The sequence below is a fragment of the Musca autumnalis genome, unplaced genomic scaffold, assembly GCF_047663935.1.
Source record: "Musca autumnalis isolate F117 unplaced genomic scaffold, ASM4766393v1 scaffold_3, whole genome shotgun sequence".
Classification (NCBI taxonomy): domain Eukaryota; kingdom Metazoa; phylum Arthropoda; class Insecta; order Diptera; family Muscidae; genus Musca; species Musca autumnalis.
This window is the reverse complement of record NW_027411866.1, coordinates 224027747-224048209: the sequence shown is the minus strand read 5'-3', so window position 1 is coordinate 224048209 and position 20463 is coordinate 224027747. Positions and strand designations below refer to the sequence as shown.

The 20463-nt window shown below is 38.6% G+C and overlaps 1 pseudogene; it reads right to left on the bottom strand.

Annotated features, from left to right (window-relative positions):
* LOC141398444 (uncharacterized) overlaps positions 1-20463 on the bottom strand; it is a 266339-nt pseudogene that overhangs the window by 46446 nt on the left and 199430 nt on the right.

The window sequence follows — 20463 nt, the reverse complement described above, 5'->3', positions numbered from 1 at the left end:
AGCACCTAGCTTTTACATAAAAAGTGAAATTAAATGTGGGTGGATATACACAATTTGAAGTTACATACGTCCTTGCTCCCGAGACTAATACAATAAAAAGGGATAAAGTATCCAAAGTTTATGAACTTAAAACTAAATAACACCAAAACGAAAAAGAAAAGAAATAAAGAAAAATAAAAAACAGACAAAAAAGTAGGTAAATCAGTAACTACCCACGGTGTGTACCGACAAGTGCCTTCTCATAAAAGGCGGTAATACCCGCTTCAGACTCGTTTTTATACCCCATGGGTGATAAATAGTTTGAGTTATACCAACCAATGTTTGCCTGACTGTTAAGTGCTTCAACCATATGCACATTTTCATAAAATTCTAACCTTGCATTGAACTTATCTAAGATCGTACAAATGTAGTTGGACATCCGCTTTACCTTGGAATTTGCATAAATACAATTATTTCGAATACCTCTTATTGGTACACATACAATTTTTTCCGATACAAAGTCTAAAAATTTTCCTTTCAAATACCTCTAGTTCTTTCACAACAGAGGGTGATATGCTGAACCAAATAGGAAAGGCATATAAAATAGCAGGTCTTATACATGTCTTGTATAACATCAATTTTGTACTTGCTGGTAAAACCTTGTTGTTCAGAATTTTTAAAAATAAAATAAAAATCACCTGAGCTTTTTTTAGCGCCTTTCTAGCATGCGAATTAAATTTAAAAAGATCTTGGTGAAATCGTTCCCCATGCTCATCATTAATATATCTCAGAAGTCCAGATGTATATCAAAAATGCAATTTTAGCGTCATGTTTGTACTAATTTTTCCAAAACATTCGACAAGATTTTTACAATGCTTTTGTAGTTCGCATGTTTTGGTAAAATGGGTGTAAACATGTCGCTAAAATTTCATTTTTTGGATAAACATCTGGACTTTTTTTCTATAAATTTAGGAGATTTTAGTGATGAAAATGGAGAACGATTTCTTATATTTGATTAATGACCTTACATGAAGGTCTTCTAGTCGTCTGTCTTCTAGTCGTCTGTATAAAATAATTATTTATGAATACCTCCTATTAAAGATTTTCTGAATTTCTAAAAAAAATGATGTTGTTGATGTTTTCCATATATCTTTCATATTAAAAAAATTTCCTCGTTTATACGATTACTTAGTTGCCTTTTGGAAACCATTTTAAAGGGAATGGTTTCCAAAAGTCGTATACAGTTTTTACTTATATCATTCTTGGGAATTATTTTCCCAATTCACTTTAAATAAAGCCAAAACAATCTTAAAGTCTTGTATATTTAGTTCATTTGTCTAAGCTATAATAAAAACAGTCGAGACCGGGTCATTGAGTTGCAGAATGATTTAAACGAATGTGCGATAGGAAATACACACATGTGCTGATTGGTATTCAAACAAAAATACGCAAACGTTTAATTAAATTCAAATGTGCCTTACCACCTTTGCACAAATACAATATTTAAATAAGCAGGTGTCTCATTTTATGTTAAACCTAAATCAACAGTCTGATGTTATTTTCGCCTTTGTCTCCACAAACATTCAAGCCACAAGCAAGCTATTAACTGAAGTCAAATGGAAATCAATTGGAAAAATAAGAAAAAGAAAAACACACACCGGCGTACAAAGGTAAAAAGTCAAATGTCAATGAGATTCAGGGATATCAGACGACGAATGATTTTGATGTGCGGGAATATAAAATGTTTGCCATGGATCCTAAAAAAAACACTACCCTGACCATGACATATACATTATTCTAGGAAATTGTAATGCAAAAAATTGAAAGAGAGAATATCTGTGGTCATATGGGCGTTGTGAAGAAACTTCCAAAATGTCCTTCTCTGCTCTTAGTAGGAAATGTTGACTAGAAATACATTCTTGCAGAATATACATTCGTACCCAACTTATCAGCAGCATAAAAGCTTCCTTGCGGTCTAATACAGCACAGAAAATGTCAGTCGAAAACTTAAGTGATAATAGTATTCATTACCTTTTTCGACATGGATAATGTATAATGACAAAGGATCTACGGCTCTTTAAAAAGGCCAGCAAAATCCATGAATGGGAACAAATAATTTCCACCAACAATTTTCCACGCCACCTAAAAAAATTGTTTTTCTGGTTTGCTAAATTATAAATATTTTCTTAATTGCCATCCCTAATACCAAGTCCTGTGCTGAGATACAAATCAAACAGTTCACATTTCGATTACCACATGTGAAACATATCCTGTTGCTGACACCTTTATGTTGTTAGTTCTATTTCTTGCTTTCTCATGGTTCCATACTCCACTGTTTTTCATGTTTGCTTAGCATGACGCACAAGAAATGTAGGAAGCCACTTAATTTTCTGATTAAAATCAATCAACAGTCAAAATACTTGAAATCACTGAAGAAACCACCATCTCCACCACCATCATCATCATCAAAGAAAGCAAACTAAACACAAAATCTTCTGATAAGATATTGAGGTAGTAAAGAAGAAAATGCCTACATAGAAAACGTTTAAGATATACCACACACGCACCTACGGGCATATCGTCTAGAATAACAGGTATCTTGTCAGCATCACGGCTGTGAATTCTACAGACAATATTGCCGATGAAAGGTGAGGAAAAAATTAATTTTCTCAGTCAAGACGTTACGTTTTTAGAGAGTTTATTCTTAAAGCTCGTATGTTGTTGAATTGTATGGATGTGTGAGTATGTCGATGACAGGTGTATAAGATATACCTTATACATTCGAGTGAAGCAACATGTCCCGTCAATAGGAGATGTACGCTTCAGTTCATGGTTCATGTGTGTCGTGTTCCTATTTTGATCTGTGTGTGAAAATGTGTTCATTGACATGATGAGTGCGTGTGTGTATTTGGTGATATATTAAAAAGATAACTATTTTCTAAGATGGAGCTATATTTAGGTTTAAAGTAGTTTTCTATATAAAATATTTTTTTGGATTGAGATTGTAAAACCAAGGCTTTAAATTTGAAATGATACATATACAATAGCGTATTTGGAGAAGAAGTTCACAGAATAAAGCAGGCAGAGAAACCTGTGGAAAAATAATTAAATATTAAACCTAAAATTCGATGTGAAAAACCTAGACGTTAGAAACATGTTTACATTATAGAAATAAAATTACTTATTCACTTGCAAAAATCATTGGTAATTAAGCTCGACTCTAACGAGAAATTAATTAATATTTAAAATGATTTTCGCCCTAATAGGCTAAATTTTCAAAATAAATGAAATTAGCTTAAGACAGGCTGTGGCTTGAACCCATGTTCTTGAAAACACACATGAAAAAATGTTGTCACGGCGTGTTATCGTTTAGAGCCAAACTCATAACTTTCAAAGAGTACGCTAAGCGTTTTTCTTGGAAGCCATACAATGAATGAAAAATATTCAGCGTTGTAAAAAAACAAATTGCATTTGAAAGAGAAAAAGTTAGGTGAGCGAAGCCGCTACACACCCGATATGTCTGATGAGCCTCTACCAAAGGCGAAACATGTCACATAGCGGTGGTTGTGTGGCTTTCCTTTTCATTTGCAAAAATCATTGGTCATTAAGCTCGACTCTAACGAGAAATTAATTAAAATTAATATTAACAAGTAAGAAAGTATCAGTCGGCTTTGCCGACAGAGATATACCCTCAGCCTGTGTATATTGAAACAATGTTTTCCCAAAAAACGTATGTATTTAGGGGGTTTTAAAAATTTTGGGCGTTTGAACAGTCAAAAATGTTGATTAGGATTAAAGATCAAAAGTTTTTGCGTAGGATACACTGAAAGGAATGGATCGACGTTGACCATTATGGAAGTGGATCTCCAGCCACTACATATGGGTTTTTATATCCTTGGGGCTGTTTGCTCAAGAAGTATGGACTTGCCCCTGAAAAAAAACTTTTACCATAGTAATTGATGCAGCGAATGCATGTTGTTTCCACAAAAATCAAAGTGATTCGATATAAGGATTTAAGTGAACTTATCAGAAATTTTGTGTGGGAGGTACCGGATGGAGTGGACAAATATAGTCCATATTTGAACCTGATCTATATCTGGTAGATATATTAGGATGTGTAAACTATGGACCAATAGCCCATCTTCGAACTTGAACTAAGTTTGGGAAAAATATTACGAAAGCCAAAATTTGAACCGAATCGGTTCATCCGTTCGAGAGTTATCGCGCGCTCCAGCCAGCCAGATAGACAGACGGACGGACATTGTTCAATCGACTCCAAATTGTCTGAAACACATTTGGTCCAAACATACTTAGGGTCTAAAACCATTATTTCATTATTGAGGCACATTTTGGCCGTTAGCATAAATGCTGAGGGTATACAAATGAGCTTTGCCCAAATAGGCAAAATTTTCAAAATAAATTACTTATTGTTTTATTTTTAATTTCTGTGAAATTTTTCCTTAATCTCCAACAATTTTTTTGTGAGAAACTAAATATATAAAAGTCCACTTTCAGATTCACATTGATATTTTCTTTGAGATGTAAATGGCCGGTTTCTCTATGAAGCTCAGGAATTTAAATCATTCGAATTACTACCAAACTTTTTATTTGATTCAAAATAAAAGCACATAATTTTTTTTCCAAACAAACAGGATTTTGGTAGTATTTGAAATCGAGTTATGTTAGTGGTCAAGATATACATTTTAGAACAAAAAGTTTTATAAAGTGTGAATTAGTTAAAATTAATTTACTTTCGAAAAATGCATTGATGATCATAATTTCGGATATCGTCACAAATCCTCATCAGTACTTTTAGTTTTTGTACTAAAAAAAACTCTTCCCAATTTTATATCGACCAGTAATGGGTGACGCGCTATGTCGCGAGTTCATATAAACCATGGCCAAAAATAGAAGAAATTAGCGTAAGTATATGAATTTTGGTACAAATACTTATTGTTCACTGACAACGTCGAGGGCAAAAAATTTGGAAGTCGATCCACGTTTATGTATAGCCCCCATATAACGGCACTTCCTAATTTTCGATATTTTTCATATTTTAACTAAATTTATCGACCAAATTGATTGAATTTTTAGGTGCAGAGTTCACAGTTTACAAAAAAAACTTTCCCGCTAAAAATTATGAACATAGGTTCACGTTTTGATATAAACCCCATATAACGGTACCTCCCGATTTTGGTATTTTGAAGGTTTTAACTATATTATCCATCCAAAACGACTGAAATTTAGTGTTCAGTCTTCATATATTTTTGTGGGATTATCGAATATATTAAACTTTTGTCTTTCAATAAGAGAATTTTCCTTTAAAAAGTTATTTTGACCCATTAATGTTCAAAACTGTAAATTTTCGCTTAAAAATCGAAAATTATTCGATTTCGACGGTTCACCATTTTTTTAACCTCATCATTTATGCATAATGTGCCTCATCGAAATAATGGTTTAGGCCCCAAGTATGTTTAGACGAAATTCGTTTCAGACAGTTTGGAGTTGATTTAGCAATGTCCGTCCGTCTGTCTGGCTGGAGCGCACAATAACTCTCGAACGATTCGGTCCAAAATTTGGCTTTCGTATTATTTTTGTCCAAACTTAGTTTAAGTTCGAAGATGGGTTATATCGGTTCACTCCTTCCGGTACCTCCCCCACAAAAGTTCGGAAATGTTCGCAAGATTTGTGAGCACGATAACTCTTGAAGGAATTAACCGATTTGGTCCGTACTTTCCACGTCGTGAAATTTCTACCAGACTTGGATGATGTTCCAATATGAACTCAATCGGTCCACTCCTTCGGGGTTTTTTGTACCTTGCAGACTATTTTCTCAGGAAGTATGGACTTGCCCCTGATGAAACTTATACCGTCGTACCGTCGGTCCACTCCTTCAGGGCAAAAATGTTCGGAAAAATTCTGCGCATGATAACTCTTGATGGAAGTGACCGATTTGGTCTATACTTTACACATCCTCATATATCTACCAGATATAGATCAGGTTCGAATATGGACTATATTTGCCCACTCCTTCGAGTATTTCCCACACAAAATTTTGGATAAATTCACTTCAAGAACTGCTATCAAATCACTTTAGTTTTTGTTGAAGCAACTTGAATTCGCTGCGTATTACGACAATAAAAGTTTTTTCAGGGGCAAGTCCATACTTCTTGAGAAAGCAGCCCGAAAGTTGTAAAAAACTCCTATGTAGTGGCTGGAGAGCTTGAACGGAATACTGCGTTCGTCCAGACTTTGGATATTGTAATATTTCTTCGAATATTAGATGAAATTCGAATGTGGTGCTTATAGGTCCACTCCTTCCGGTACGTCTCCCACAAAAGTTCGAAAATATTCACTAAAATGGTACGCCCGATTTCTCATAGACGTAGCAACCGATTTGGTCCAAACTTTGAATCTCTAAATATTGTCGAAACTTAGTTTATGTTCAAATTTGGGCCCTATCTGTCCAATTCTTGTGGCACCACCCACACAAATGTTCAACATTTTTGTGTGGTTAAGGGTCTGTTCGACGATCCTTTGGACATTTTTACCGAAGGTTTTCCTAGTGGCCCTGTTTACAGCGATATTATGTTTTTCGTACGCTAGTGTGATAAAAAAGCTCTATCTATCGATATCCCCGCAAATTTTTGAGTTTTAATCCTATCCTATCATACGCCAAAATTTTGAAAAACCCCCCTAAATACATGTTTTTTTTTTTTTTTTTTTTTGGAAAAAAGTATTTCTTTCCACACAGGCTGAGGGTATATCTCTGATACTTTTTTACTTTTTTTTTTAAATTATCTCATGTAAAGACAATATAATTAGGTACCTAATAAGTCTACAAAAAGCCTTTATACATTTGAAGTACCCACTTTCTACAACTCAAATAGGAAATAATATCGATATACACGTTTATATATTTATTCCCACTCCACTAATTTTAAAATTTGCTTCACAACATTGATGAACAAAAACTACAGGCCTGGGTAACTGTAAACACCATATGATCACTATTTACGTCCAAAAAAATTTGAAGTCAAGTTTATTACATCTAAAACAACGTAAAAATCAGTTTTTTAATGACCAGTACTTTAAATATTTGAAAGTAATAAATTTTGCTAATTTTGGGAAAATATCGAGAAAATTCACATAGCCAGCAATTATAGGATTTGAATCCTCATGTAGACAAAGCTACTTGCCGTAGCAATGCCAAAATTCCAAATCCTTCTAATTGGAATGTTTTTTATCGACTCCCATTATTATATTTGTAATCCGTGGTACTTCGTTTTGACCGTTTTTGGCCGCTGTCGTGACACTGTGTGACGTAGGGAATGACAGAAACGAAGCAAAGATCCTGACTGTCTTCAACACGTAAAGCCCAAGACACACAAGTGGAAACTTGAAAGTGGTGGTGTCAACTGGAGAGTTTCTTTTAACACCCGTTAAAAGTAGTGTGCCACGCGTTCACCAAAAGGAATGACAAAAACTTGGGTGTTGCGTTGGGCCAGTAAGTCATCCCTCCAAAAAGCTAACATACTATTTAAAACCGAAAAAAAACAAAATACCTCTAAAGTTGACGACTCCCGCAAAAGTTTAAGGAGCATGAACTGCGAATTTGCAATTTCCGCAATCTGTATAGAGAAGGTGTAGTTTACGCATTGACGGATTACTTGACAAATACAAGGCCGATATTACTGCCATACAAAAATACGATAGATTGGGAAAGGCGTTTACAACAACACCTAAAGATGACTCACTGTATTATAGCTGCCGTGGCATAAAGCATGACTTTGGTTGCGGATTTGTAGTTAGTCGGAGGTTAAAATATATGGTCTTCAACTTCGCCCCAGTGTAAGCAACTTCCCAGGTGTAAACAACTTTTATTTAAAGTTAGTTAAGGCGCACCGTGCTCATGTCACGATATTCACATCATAGGTCGATCAGTTAAAGGGATAAGTGATACCTTGACGAAAGTAGAAAAATAAGAACCTGCTACAGTGGGTCTGGCAGTTAACGACGACAAGACCAAGTTGATGGTACCGATGCGCAATGCGTCCACAGAACTCGGACCAACTTTTGGAAGTTGGTTCATATAACTTTGAGGTAGTTAAAGACCGGTGGTGCACTCAGAAGGTCTGCGGTTCGAATCCCAGGCCAAGCAACATCAAATTTTCAACGGTGGCAAAATTCCCCCTCAGTAATGCTGGCGACATTTCCTGAGTATTTAAGCCATGAAAAACTTCTCTACAACTGGTGTCGTAAGACACGCCGTTCGGACTCGGCAATAAAAAGTAGGTCCCATATCATTGAGCCAATATGAATCGGCGTGCACTCATTGATATGAGAGAAGTCTCCCTTGTCCCATCTGGGATGTTTGTGGAACAATTATTATTATAGTTAAAGACTTCGTCTACCTCGGCATTGCCATAAACACAACAGACAACATAAGTTGTGAAATAAGAAGAATATTGACCATCAGATGATACTTTGTTCTAAGTAAGTAAAAAATATCGTTGCCTAAATAATTGTGGATTTTTTAAATACTTTCCTATTTTAAATCGTAGGTGTTTAGGCCACCGTGGTGCACAGGTATGCACACCCGCCTTGCCAATACCTCTCAGCAATGTTGGCGGCATTTCCTGAGTATTTCAGCTATGAAAAACTTCTCGGCGATAAACAGTAGGTCCCATATCATTGAGCTAATGTGAATCGGGGTGTACTCATTGATATGAGAGAAGTCTCCTTTGTCCCATCTGGGATGTTTGTGGAACAATTAATATTCGAGCAGATCGTAAACTGCACTTAAACAAAAATGTTGAACTTTTGTGGGGAGCTAGCTACAGAAAATGCCGACATGGAAAATTTTCGAAAATAAACTATATTTGGATTTGGAAGAAATCTAAAGTAGGGACCAAATCGGTTGTTCCGTTCAAGATAATCGTCAGTACCATTTAAGTGGAGTGGAGTGGACATATCTTCAAATTTATACTAATTTTTGACAAAATATTAAGAAGGCCAAATTTTGGACCAAAACGGCTGATCCGTTCGCTCCAGCTTTTAGAGAATTTTAACAGGAAGTATTGATTTGCCCTTAAAAAATTGAACAATCGTAAGGAGAGCAGCAAATACAAGTTGTTTCAAAAAAATCAATGCGATTTGAGAGCAGGCGATTTGAGAAAATGACTACAAATTGTCTGAAACATACAAACATAATTGGGGTCTAAACCAATGTCCCGGCAAAAAGGGGCACACGTGCCCTTGATGAGAATAACAACAGAACAACCACCACTCAGTCTTCGTAAGAAGTCAATGAAGAAGGTTCTGTTGTCGGTTGTTTCAATGATTTTTAGTTTTAGCAATGCAATTAACGCACACGCTGTTTTGTGGAGAGAGCGAGAGAGAGTCGTATGCGTGAGGCCGCAACAATGCATTTGTTTGGTGCCGATACCTGGTCTAAACCACTATTTCGATGAGGCACAATTTACCCGAATACACCCTAGTTAATCTTAAGATTGAGAGTATAACAAGCCCTAACAAGTAAGGCTAAGGAAGAACAGAAAAAACTAATTCAAAACTTTGATGTGACTACCTCACTAGAGGTACAAAGTTGATTCTCCATGTCTGTTATAACATTACCCAGAATTTAAAACATGACATAGTCCGGATAATCTGTGAAGTTCAAAATGAATAATTATGTCATTGTCAACTTACAACAAATACGAATTAGCTCTAACGAATTAACTCTTTATACCCTCAGCCAGGGTGACGTAGGGGATGGAAGATACCAAGCAACGGTCCTGACCGGTTTAAAATGGCAAAGCCCGGGATTTATCTTGGTCACTCTTTCATTCCAAGTGGACACTGACCTCTCCGTGATGTCACCTGGGGAACTGCCTTTAACACCCGTTAAAGGTAGTGAGCTAACATGTGCCGCGCGTTCACCCATAAGAACGTTAAAAACTTGTGTTTGGCCGATATTACTGCCATACAGGAAATACGATGGATTGGGAAAGGCGTCACAACAACACCTAAAGGTGACGCACTGTATTATAGCTGCCATGACGTAAAGCATGTGTTTGGTTGCGGATTCGTAGTTAGTCGGAAACTAAAACATTTTGTATCCAGCTTCACCCCAGTGAATGAAAGACTTGCTGCAATTCGAATGAAAGCAAAATTCTTCAACATTAGCTTTATTTGCGCTCATGCTCCCACTGAAGAAAAGGACGAACTGATCAAAGATATATTTTACGAGCGCTTAGAAGAAACATATGACCGTTGCCCTGCCCATGACATTAAAATCATTCTAGGCAATTTTATTGCCAAAATTGGAAAGGAGAATATCTTTGGCCCAACAGTCGGGAAATTCAGTTTCCACAGTGAAACATCTGCCAATGGTATGAGGCTGATAGACTTTGCAGCTGCAAAAACATGGTAGATAGCAGTACCAGATTTAATAATCTCGATATTCATAAGGGGCACCTGGCTGTCTCCAGATCAGAAAACGAGAAATCAAATTGATCATGTTGTGAGAGATGGAAGACATTCATCGAGCGTGTTGGATGTACGATCGTTCTGAGGCGCAAACATTGATTCGGACCACTACCTTGTTGCAGCAAAGGTACGCACCCGCTTAAACATAGCAAACAAAGTACGAACAAACACAACACGAAAGTTAGACATCGGTATGCTGCAATCACAACAGATAGTAACAGCATATTCCACTCAACTAGACCAATTGCTTAATCAAAGCACTCCTCATCCCGATTACATATCAGCGCAATGGCAAAGCATTGCCCACTTCATGCAAACAGCCGCAAAATCCATACTTGGATACCAGAGACCTCCCACCAAGGAATCCATGGTATGATCAGGAGTGTCGTGCTGCCACCGAAGAGAAAAATTCGGCATATAGGGCTACTTTACAATCAGTAGCAACGCGTAGCGCACGAGAGAGATACTGGGAGCAAAGAGAGAGGAGAAACGTGTTTTCCCAGGAAAAAGAGAGAAACGGAAAAGCGGGAGTGTGAAAAAATCGAGATGTACAGGAGCCAGAATGAAGTCCGAAAATTCTACCAAAGAGTCAAGCATCAAACTGATGGCTTTGGTACAGGCACATCCTCCTGTAGAGACCAGCAAGGTAATTCGGATAACTGATACAGATAGTGTACTCAGGATATGGAAAGAACATTTTTCAAATCTGTTGGTATCCAATAGCAGCGAAGACGACGAAGATACCGAGTCCTAATCCCAGAAGATGGTATTGAATGTATACCGCCCAGCCAAGATGAGGTAAGGACGGCAATAAATCAGCTGAAGAATAATAAGGCAGCAGGAACCGATGGCTTACCAGCCGAGCTGTTCAAAACCGGAGGCGACACGGCTGATAAGGTGTATTCATCAGATAGTTAGCACCATCTGGCAGAAAGAACGAGTACCCAACGATTGGAACCTGAGTATCCTGTGCCCCGTCCACAAGAATGGAGATAAGACTGTATGCTCTAACTATAGGGGCATAAGTCTACTCCTATTGCCTACAAGATCGTGTCAGGGATATTGTGCGAATGACTAAAGCCTATGGTCAACGACATAATTGGACCATACCAATGCGGCTTTAGACCTGGCAAGTCCACCATTGACTGCGGCAAATCCTGAAGAAGACCCAAGAGATGCAGATCGACACCTACCACCTTTTTGTCGATTATAAAGTAGCCTTCGACAGCCCGCTGCGTTCAAAGGTGTTCCAAGCCATGTCTGAATTTGGTATCCCCGCAAAGCTCATCCGGCTTTGTAAAATGACTTTGACTGACACGAGGTCCTCAGTTAAAATAGGAAAGAACCTCTCCGAAGAGTTTGGTACCAAAAGAGGTTTCAGACAAGGAGACAACCTTCGTGTGATCTCTTCAACATCCTGCTGGAAAAGGTTATACGAGAGGCAAACGTCAAAAGAAAGTGTCACAATCTACACCAATAGTCACATGTTTCTTGCTTATGCTGATGATATAGACATCATGGGCCGACCAGTAAAAGAAGTAACTGATACCTTTATAAAGGTCGAAGGAGAATCTGCTAAAGTGGTGGGGAAGACGAAGTTGATGGTGACGACGCGCAATGCGTCCATTGAGCTCGGACCGACTGTGGAAGTTGGTTCCTATAATACTGAGGTAGTAAAAGACTTTGTCTACCTCGGCACCTCCGTAAACACAACAAATGACATCAGTTGTGAAATAAAAAGAAGAATTGTATTGGATAACAGATGCTACTTTGGTTTAAGTAAGCAGTTTAAAAACAAAGCCACATCTCGTCAAACAAAAATTACGCTCTACAAAACACTCTACCCGTGCTGATGTATAACTCCGAAGCCTGGGTACTTGCGCAAGCAGACATGGCAGTGCTTGGTGTGTTTGAGAGAAAAATACTTCGAAAGACCTACGGACCAATTTGCGTTGACGGTGAATATCGACGTCGCATGAACCACGAACTGTATCTGCTATACAACGACATCAATATTGTTAAACGTATCGAGATGCAGCGATTGCGTTGGCTAGGCCATATCATAAGAATGAGCGATGATGAACCCGCTAAAAAGGCGTATAAATATGGACCGCTTGGCGGTGGACGCAGAATTGGCAGGTTTAAGCGCAAACAAGTGGATGATGAGAAGAAAAGGCGCGGTATTCCAGAGTGCGAAGCAACAAATAGAGAGGAATGGAGATCTTGTCTTAGTTCCGCCTATGGAACAAATGTTCTGTAATGGGCCAGATAAGTAAGTAAGTATACCCTCAGCCTTTAGGATAGAAGGGGTATATTCACATTGATACGACCAAAAATGTGCCTCATCGAAATTACGGGTTTAGACCCCAAGTATGTTTGGACGAAATTCGTTTCAGACAATTTGTAGTCGTGTTAGCCATGTCCGTCCGTCTGACTGTCTGGTTGGTGCGTACGATAACTCTCGAACGGATCAACCGATTCGAACCAAATTTTGGGTATGGTAATATTTTGTCCAAGACAAGCTTTTCATGGCTGAAATACTCAGGAAATGTCGCCAACATTACTGAGGGGTATTTTGCCACCGTTAAAACGTGTTTTGATGTTGCCTGGCCTGGGAATCAAACCCACAACCTTATGTGTGCAAGGCGGGTGTGCATACCGTTGCACCACGGTGGCACTTCTCTACTAAGTGGTGTCTCAGACACGCCGTTCGGACTCGGCGATAAACTGTAGCTCCCATATCATTGAGCTAATACGAATCGGAGTGCACTCATCGATGTGAGAGAAGTCTCCTTTGTCCCTTATGGGATGGTTTGTGGAACAATTATTATAATTACATATTAATATTTTGTCTAAACTTAGTTTAAGTTCGAAGATGAGCCATATCTGTCCACTGCCTCGCGTACCTCCCCTACAAAAGTTTAAAAAAATTTATGTAATATCGTTTGACCGATAACCTCTCGAGGGGAGCAATCGATTTGGTCCAAACTTTGCACATCGTATTATTTCTTCTAGGTATAGATCGGGTTCCAATATGGACTATGTGGGCCCACTCCTTCGGGTACCTCCCACACAAAATTCGGATAAAGTGAAGTTTAAGAGCTCCTCTCGGATCGTTTTGGAAGTAGGTTGTCTTTGCAGCTTCCTTTACAACGGTAAATTTTTTTCTTTCGGAAGTCCATACTTCCTGAGATATTGGTCTTAAGGCTCTAAGATACCCTGATGGCAGCAACCAAAATGGATTTGCCAAGATAATTCTGGCAGGGTGTTTCTGATTGGTGCAGACTTTGCACATCGTATTACTTCTTCCAGTTATGTATCAGTTTGGAATATGGACTATATCGGTCCACTTCTTCCGGTACCTACCACACAAAATGCGTATAAAATTAAGTTTAAGAGCTCCGCTCGGATCGTTGTGAATTTTTTTCAGTAGGTTGTCCTTGCGGCTTCTTTTACGACGGTAAAATTTTTTTCTTGCGCAAGTCCATACTTCCCAAGATATTTTTCTGGAGTAAGTCGCTAATTCCTGAGGTAATGGCTCAAAAGCTCCAAAATCCTGCCGGCACATACTTAAATGACTATTGTGCAAGATAACTCTAAAACTTTTTCCAAACTTAGTTTAACGTAATTTTATGTTTCAAGTCCTTTATGAAGAAGTTTGGTCACTAAAAATGTTTGGTATAGCCCCACATTACAGTACCTACAGATTTTAAAGCAAACTCGTGACACAAAATCAATATATTTTTAGACGGCATAATTATTGTGTTTGGTTCCCTTCTATTAAGTTTTATTTCAGTTCATAAATGAATAATGTCGCCATTTTGTCCTTATTTTAATAATTTTAATACATTTTTTCTAAGGTATGAATGTATGTGTGCATAATATGCAGAACATTTAAATTAGTTTACATAGCTTTAAATTGAAGTTCTTTTGGGAGGGTAGTTTTCGAACTGAAGTCATCTCAAAAGTTGGTTAAGTGTGTCTCGCACGTATTACCACTTTCATGCCTGCACAATCATGCACTTTACCGGTGCTAAAAACTTAATGTGCTGCCAAATAGTTTATACTCTCTGCACACAGACGACGGCTGTGCCACCGCACACAGCTCCAATGTAGTTGGGCGCAAACGCCTGAAGAAAGCCATTGGAAGTCTTACGAACCGGAAATTTTTGCAATTTCCATCGACACTTTAATAAAGTGCGAAAGAATCAAGGAAGCCAGGAAGGAAGGAAAGACAAAAGGGAAGGAAAAACTGTATCACAGGAGCAGAAGCATACGACACAAACGAATAAGAAGAAGAAAAAGAAATGTACACCGTAACCCATCAAATAAAGTGCAAAGTTGCAACTTGCAGGGAAACTTCTGTTGCTTCTGTTGCACCTTTCCTTCAATTATGTGGTTCTGTCCCGCTGTCAATTGATTGCAGTTTGCATTGGCATTATTAACCATTGTTGCTGTTGTGACTCTGAGTGTGTGTGTCGGTTTTTTTTTTTTTCATTGTGGTCACCTCTTGCCACGTTGTGTCCTTATGTTGCGTGGTGTGCTGCTGGTTTTTTTATTTCTCTACCATGAAATTGTTAGAATTCTTTATGTGGTATGCGTGTCTAGATGCCTGGATATGTTTTGACTCATAAAAGTCAAAACCTGCTGAGACGGAAACTAATATAAATCCAACTGTTTATTGGCTGACGTTGGATTGCTTCCGTCTCTTTGTATTCATGGTTTGCTTTTTTCTAGTTAATTTTATTTCGTTGTTTTTTGCGTAACATGTAGAGTTGTTGTTGGTAAGTGCGGTGTATTTCTTTAGATTAATTTGAAGTTAGTCACGGTTGTGGAAATTATTAGCTAAAGGAAATTATTGCTAATCAACAGGAAATTATTTTAAAAGATGGAGCTTTGTGATGGGTGGTTTAATGCGCACAAATGTCTAAAGGCATTTGAAATATTTTATTTTATTTAATTGGATAAATATGTCGTCTATAAAGACGACCTAAAGCTCGTATATAAAGACGACCTAAAGCTCGTATATAAAGACGACCTAAAGCTCGTCTATAAAGACGACCTAAAGCTCGTCTATAAAGACGACATAAAGCTCGTCTATAAAGACGACCTAAAGCTCGTCTATAAAGACGACCTAAAGCTCGTCTATAAAGACGACCTAAAGCTCGTCTATAAAGACGACCTAAAGCTCGTCTATAAAGACGACCTAAAGCTCGTCTATAAAGACGACCTAAAGCTCGTCTATAAAGACGACCTAAAGCTCGTCTATAAAGACGACCTAAAGCTCGTCTATAAAGACGACCTAAAGCTCGTCTATAAAGACGACCTAAAGCTCGTCTATAAAGACGACCTAAAGCTCGTCTATAAAGACGACCTAAAGCTCGCCGATAAAGACGACCTAAAGCTCGCCGATAAAGACGACCTAAAGCTCGCCGATAAAGACGACCTAAAGCTCGCCGATAAAGACGACCTAAAGCTCGCCGATAAAGACGACCTAAAGCTCGCCGATAAAGACGACCTAAAGCTCGTCTATAAAGACAACCTAAAGCTCGTCTATAAAGACGACCTAAAGCTCGTCTATAAAGACGACCTAAAGCTCGTCTATAAAGACGACCTAAAGCTCGTCTATAAAGACGACCTAAAGCTCGTCTATAAAGACGACCTAAAGCTCGTCTATAAAGACGACCTAAAGCTCGTCTATAAAGACGACCTAAAGCTCGTCTATAAAGACGACCTAAAGCTCGCCGATAAAGACGACCTAAAGCTCGTCTATAAAGACGACCTAAAGCTCGCCGATAAAGACGACCTAAAGCTCGTCTATAAAGACGACTTAAAGCTCGTCTATAAAGACGATCTAAAGCTCGTCTATAAAGACGACCTAAAGCTCGTCTATAAAGACGACCTAAAGCTCGTCTATAAAGACGACCTAAAGCTCGTCTATAAAGACGACCTAAAGCTCGTCTATAAAGACGACCTAAAGCTCGTCTATAAAGACGACCTAAAGCTCGTCTATAAAGACGACCTAAAGCTCGTCTATAAAGACGACCTAAAGCTCGTCTATAAAGACGACCTAAAGCTCGTCTATAAAGACGACCTAAAGCTCGCCGATAAAGACGACCTAAAGCTCGCCGATAAAGACGACCTAAAGCTCGCCGATAAAGACGACCTGAAGTTCGCCGATAAAGACGACCTATAGCTCGTCTATAAAGACGACCTAAAGCTCGCCGATAAAGACGACCTAAAGCTCGCCGATAAAGACGAGCTATAGCTCGTCTATAAAGCTCGTCTATAAAGACGACCTGAAGCTCGCCGATAAAGACGACCTAAAGCTCGCCGATAAAGACGACCTGAAGCTCGCCGATAAAGACGACCTAAAGCTCGCCGATAAAGACGACCTAAAGCTCGTCTATAAAGACGACCTAAGGCTCGCCGATAAAGACGACCTAAAGCTCGTCTATAAAGACGACCTGAAGCTCGCCGATAAAGACGACCTAAAGCTCGCCGATAAAGACGACATGAAGCTCGCCGATAAAGACGACCTGAAGCTCGCCGATAAAGACGACCTAAAGCTCGTCTATAAAGACGACCTAAAGCTCGTCTATAAAGACGACCTAAAGCTCGTCTATAAAGACGACCTAAAGCTCGTCTATAAAGACGACCTAAAGCTCGTCTATAAAGACGACCTAAAGCTCGTCTATAAAGACGACCTAAAGCTCGTCTATAAAGACGACCTAAAGCTCGTCTATAAAGACGACCTAAAGCTCGTCTATAAAGACGACCTAAAGCTCGTCTATAAAGACGACCTAAAGCTCGTCTATAAAGACGACCTAAAGCTCGTCTATAATGACGACCTAAAGCTCGTCTATAAAGACGACCTAAAGCTCGTCTATAAAGACGACCTAAAGCTCGCCGATAAAGATGACCTAAAGCTCGGTGATAAAGACGACCTGAAGCTCGCCGATAAAGACGACCTATAGCTCGTCTATAAAGACGACCTAAAGCTCGCCCATAAAGACGACCTAAGGCTCGCCGATAAAGACGACCTAAGGCTCGCCGATAAAGACGACCTAAAGCTCGCCGATAAAGACGACCTAAAGCTTGCCGATAAAGACGACCTATAGCTCGTCTATAAAGACGACGACCTAAAGCTCGCCCATAAAGACGACCTAATGCTCGTCGATAAAGACGACCTAAAGCTCGCCGATAAAGACGACCTAAAGCTCGCCGATAAAGACGACCTAAAGCTCGTCTATAAAGACGACCTTGAGCTCGTCTATAAAGACGACCTTGAGCTCGTCTATAAAGACGACCTTGAGCTCGTCTATAAAGACGGCCTTGAGCTCGTCTATAAAGACGACCTAAAGCTCGTCTATAAAGACGACCTAAAGCCCGTCTATATAGACGACCTAAAGCTCGTCTATAAAGACGACCTAAAACCCGTCTATATAGACGACCTAAAACCCGTCTATATAGACGACCTAAAGCCCGTCTATAAAGACGACCTAAAGCTCGTCTAAAAAGACGACCTAAAGCTCTTCTATAAAGACGACCTAAATCTCGTATATAAAGACGACTTAAAGCTCGTCTATAAAGACGACCTAAAACTCGTCCATAAAGACGACCTAAAGCTCGTCTATAAAGACGACCTAAATCTCGTCCATAAAGACGACCTAAAACTCGTCCATAAAGACGACCTAAAACTCGTCTATAAAGACGACCTAAAGCTCGTCCATAAAGACGACCTAAAGCTCGTCTATAAAGACGACCTAAAGCTCGTCTATAAAGACGACCTAAAGCTCGTCTATAAAGACGACCTAAAGCTCGTCTATAAATACGACCTAAAGCTCGTCTATAAAGACGACCTAAAGCTCGTCTATAAAGACGACCTAAAGCTTGTCTATAAAGACGACCTAAAGCTCGTCTATAAAGACGACCTAAAGCTCGTCTATAAAGACGACCTAAAGTACGTCTATAAAGACGACCTAAAGTACGTCTGTAAAGACGACCTAAAGTACGTCTGTAAAGACGACCTAAAGTACGTCTGTAAAGACGACCTAAAGCTCGTCTATAAAGACGACCTAAAGCTCGTCTATAAAGACGACCTAAAGCTCGTCTATAAAGACGACCTAAAGCTCGTCTATAAAGACGACCTAAAACTCGTCTATAAAGACGATCTAAAGCTCGTCTATAAAGACGACCTAAAGCTCATCTATAAAGACGACCTAAAGCTCGTCTATAAAGACGACCTAAAGCTCGTCTATAAAGACGACCTAAAGCTCGTCTATAAAGACGACCTAAAGCTCGTCTATAAAGACGACCTAAAGCTCGTCTATAAAGACGACCTAAAGCTCGTCTATAAAGACGACCTAAAGCTCGTCTATAAAGACGACCTAAAGCTCGTCTATAAAGACGACCTAAAGCTCGTCTATAAAGACGACCTTGAGTTCGTCTATAAAGACGACCTTGAGTTCGTTTATAAAGACGACCTTGAGTTCGTCTATAAAGACGACCTTGAGTTCGTCTATAAAGACGACCTTGAGCTCGTCTATAAAGTCGGCCTTGACCTCGTCTATAAAGTCGGCCTTTAGCTCGCCTTTCAGCTCGTTTGTAGTGGCAACCTCTCGCTCGTCTATTAACGAAATTAATTTGTTTTAATTTCCTTCCACTTTGTCCCAATTATTGTTGTAATAAATTTCATGTCCACAAATATTACAAAAATTCATTTAAAATGTCATGTAAAGAGAACGAAATTTATTGTTATTTTTGTTTTGTTGTTATACTCACAATGCACCTGTAGCTTCATACGTTTGCTAACTGATGGCGGTACACCATTGGATGCTATGCACATGTATGCACCCATTTCAGATCGCGTGACCTTTGACAATGTTAACATTTCACCTTCCACGGCTAAAGCTAAATATTTTGAAAATAAAAAAAGAAGAAGAAGAAAAAGAAAAACACCAAAATTACTGACATGACTTCTTATGAGCTTTTCGGTAAAACGTTTATAACTTAATTTATGAGTTTTTGATGTAAATGTAATTTGTACATGCACTTCTTTAAAGTTTTTTATTTGTTTCAAGTCCGTTCTGCTTAAGCAAATTAAGTTGTTCTTGTTGTTCATTCGCTTACCTTTTGTCTTTTGATGTGCACCATTGCGAGCTATAATTTCTCTACCATCCTCACGACGCCATGTTATCCTTGGCTTTGGATGTCCCCTAGCACGACACACTAATTTAGCTGAACCACCTTCGGGACCATCATATCACCTGATGTTTCTTCGTTGATAATGTCGGGCGGTATAACAACTTCCAGTACAGCTGTCTGTTGTTGGTTGGTGTGGGCGGAAAAGTGATGCAAAATGAGATGTTGGAGCGTGATTAGAAAGTTATTTATTTTTATAAAGTGTTTATGTGCCGTGTGGCTAATTGCATGACGATGATGCAAAGGGAATAGAGTTTAGTTGGCATTTAATTTAAGAATTTTTTATTTTATGGCAGGACATTAGGCGACAATTAATCATAAATTAATATTATTTATTAAATCTCAAGAGGTGAAATTGTGCAATAATTTAATGAATTATTAGACGTGCAAGAAAATTAAAATTGATATTGGTCTGTTATTCTCTCATAGTTTGAGTTTCAACCGCCCGGATATTTTGAAGATTTAGCAACATTGGTTGAAGGAACTACCTGTAATTTGATATTTAAGGTTCCCAGTCATCACATAGCTTCCCGAGAGAAATTGTGTACATAGTCTTCTGTGTTGGTATAAGCCCCCATATGACGGAAGCTGACGATTTTTAGGTATTTTAAAGATATTAGCTACATAATTTGACTAAACTATGTGTAATACGAAATTTGAGCTTCTTAGGGGTCACAAAACTTATCCACCAAAAATTGTCAATATGGGTCCATGTATTTGTATAGCCCTCATATAACGTTACCTCCCGATTTTCGGTATTTTGAGGATTGTTGCAATATTTTTTGGGCG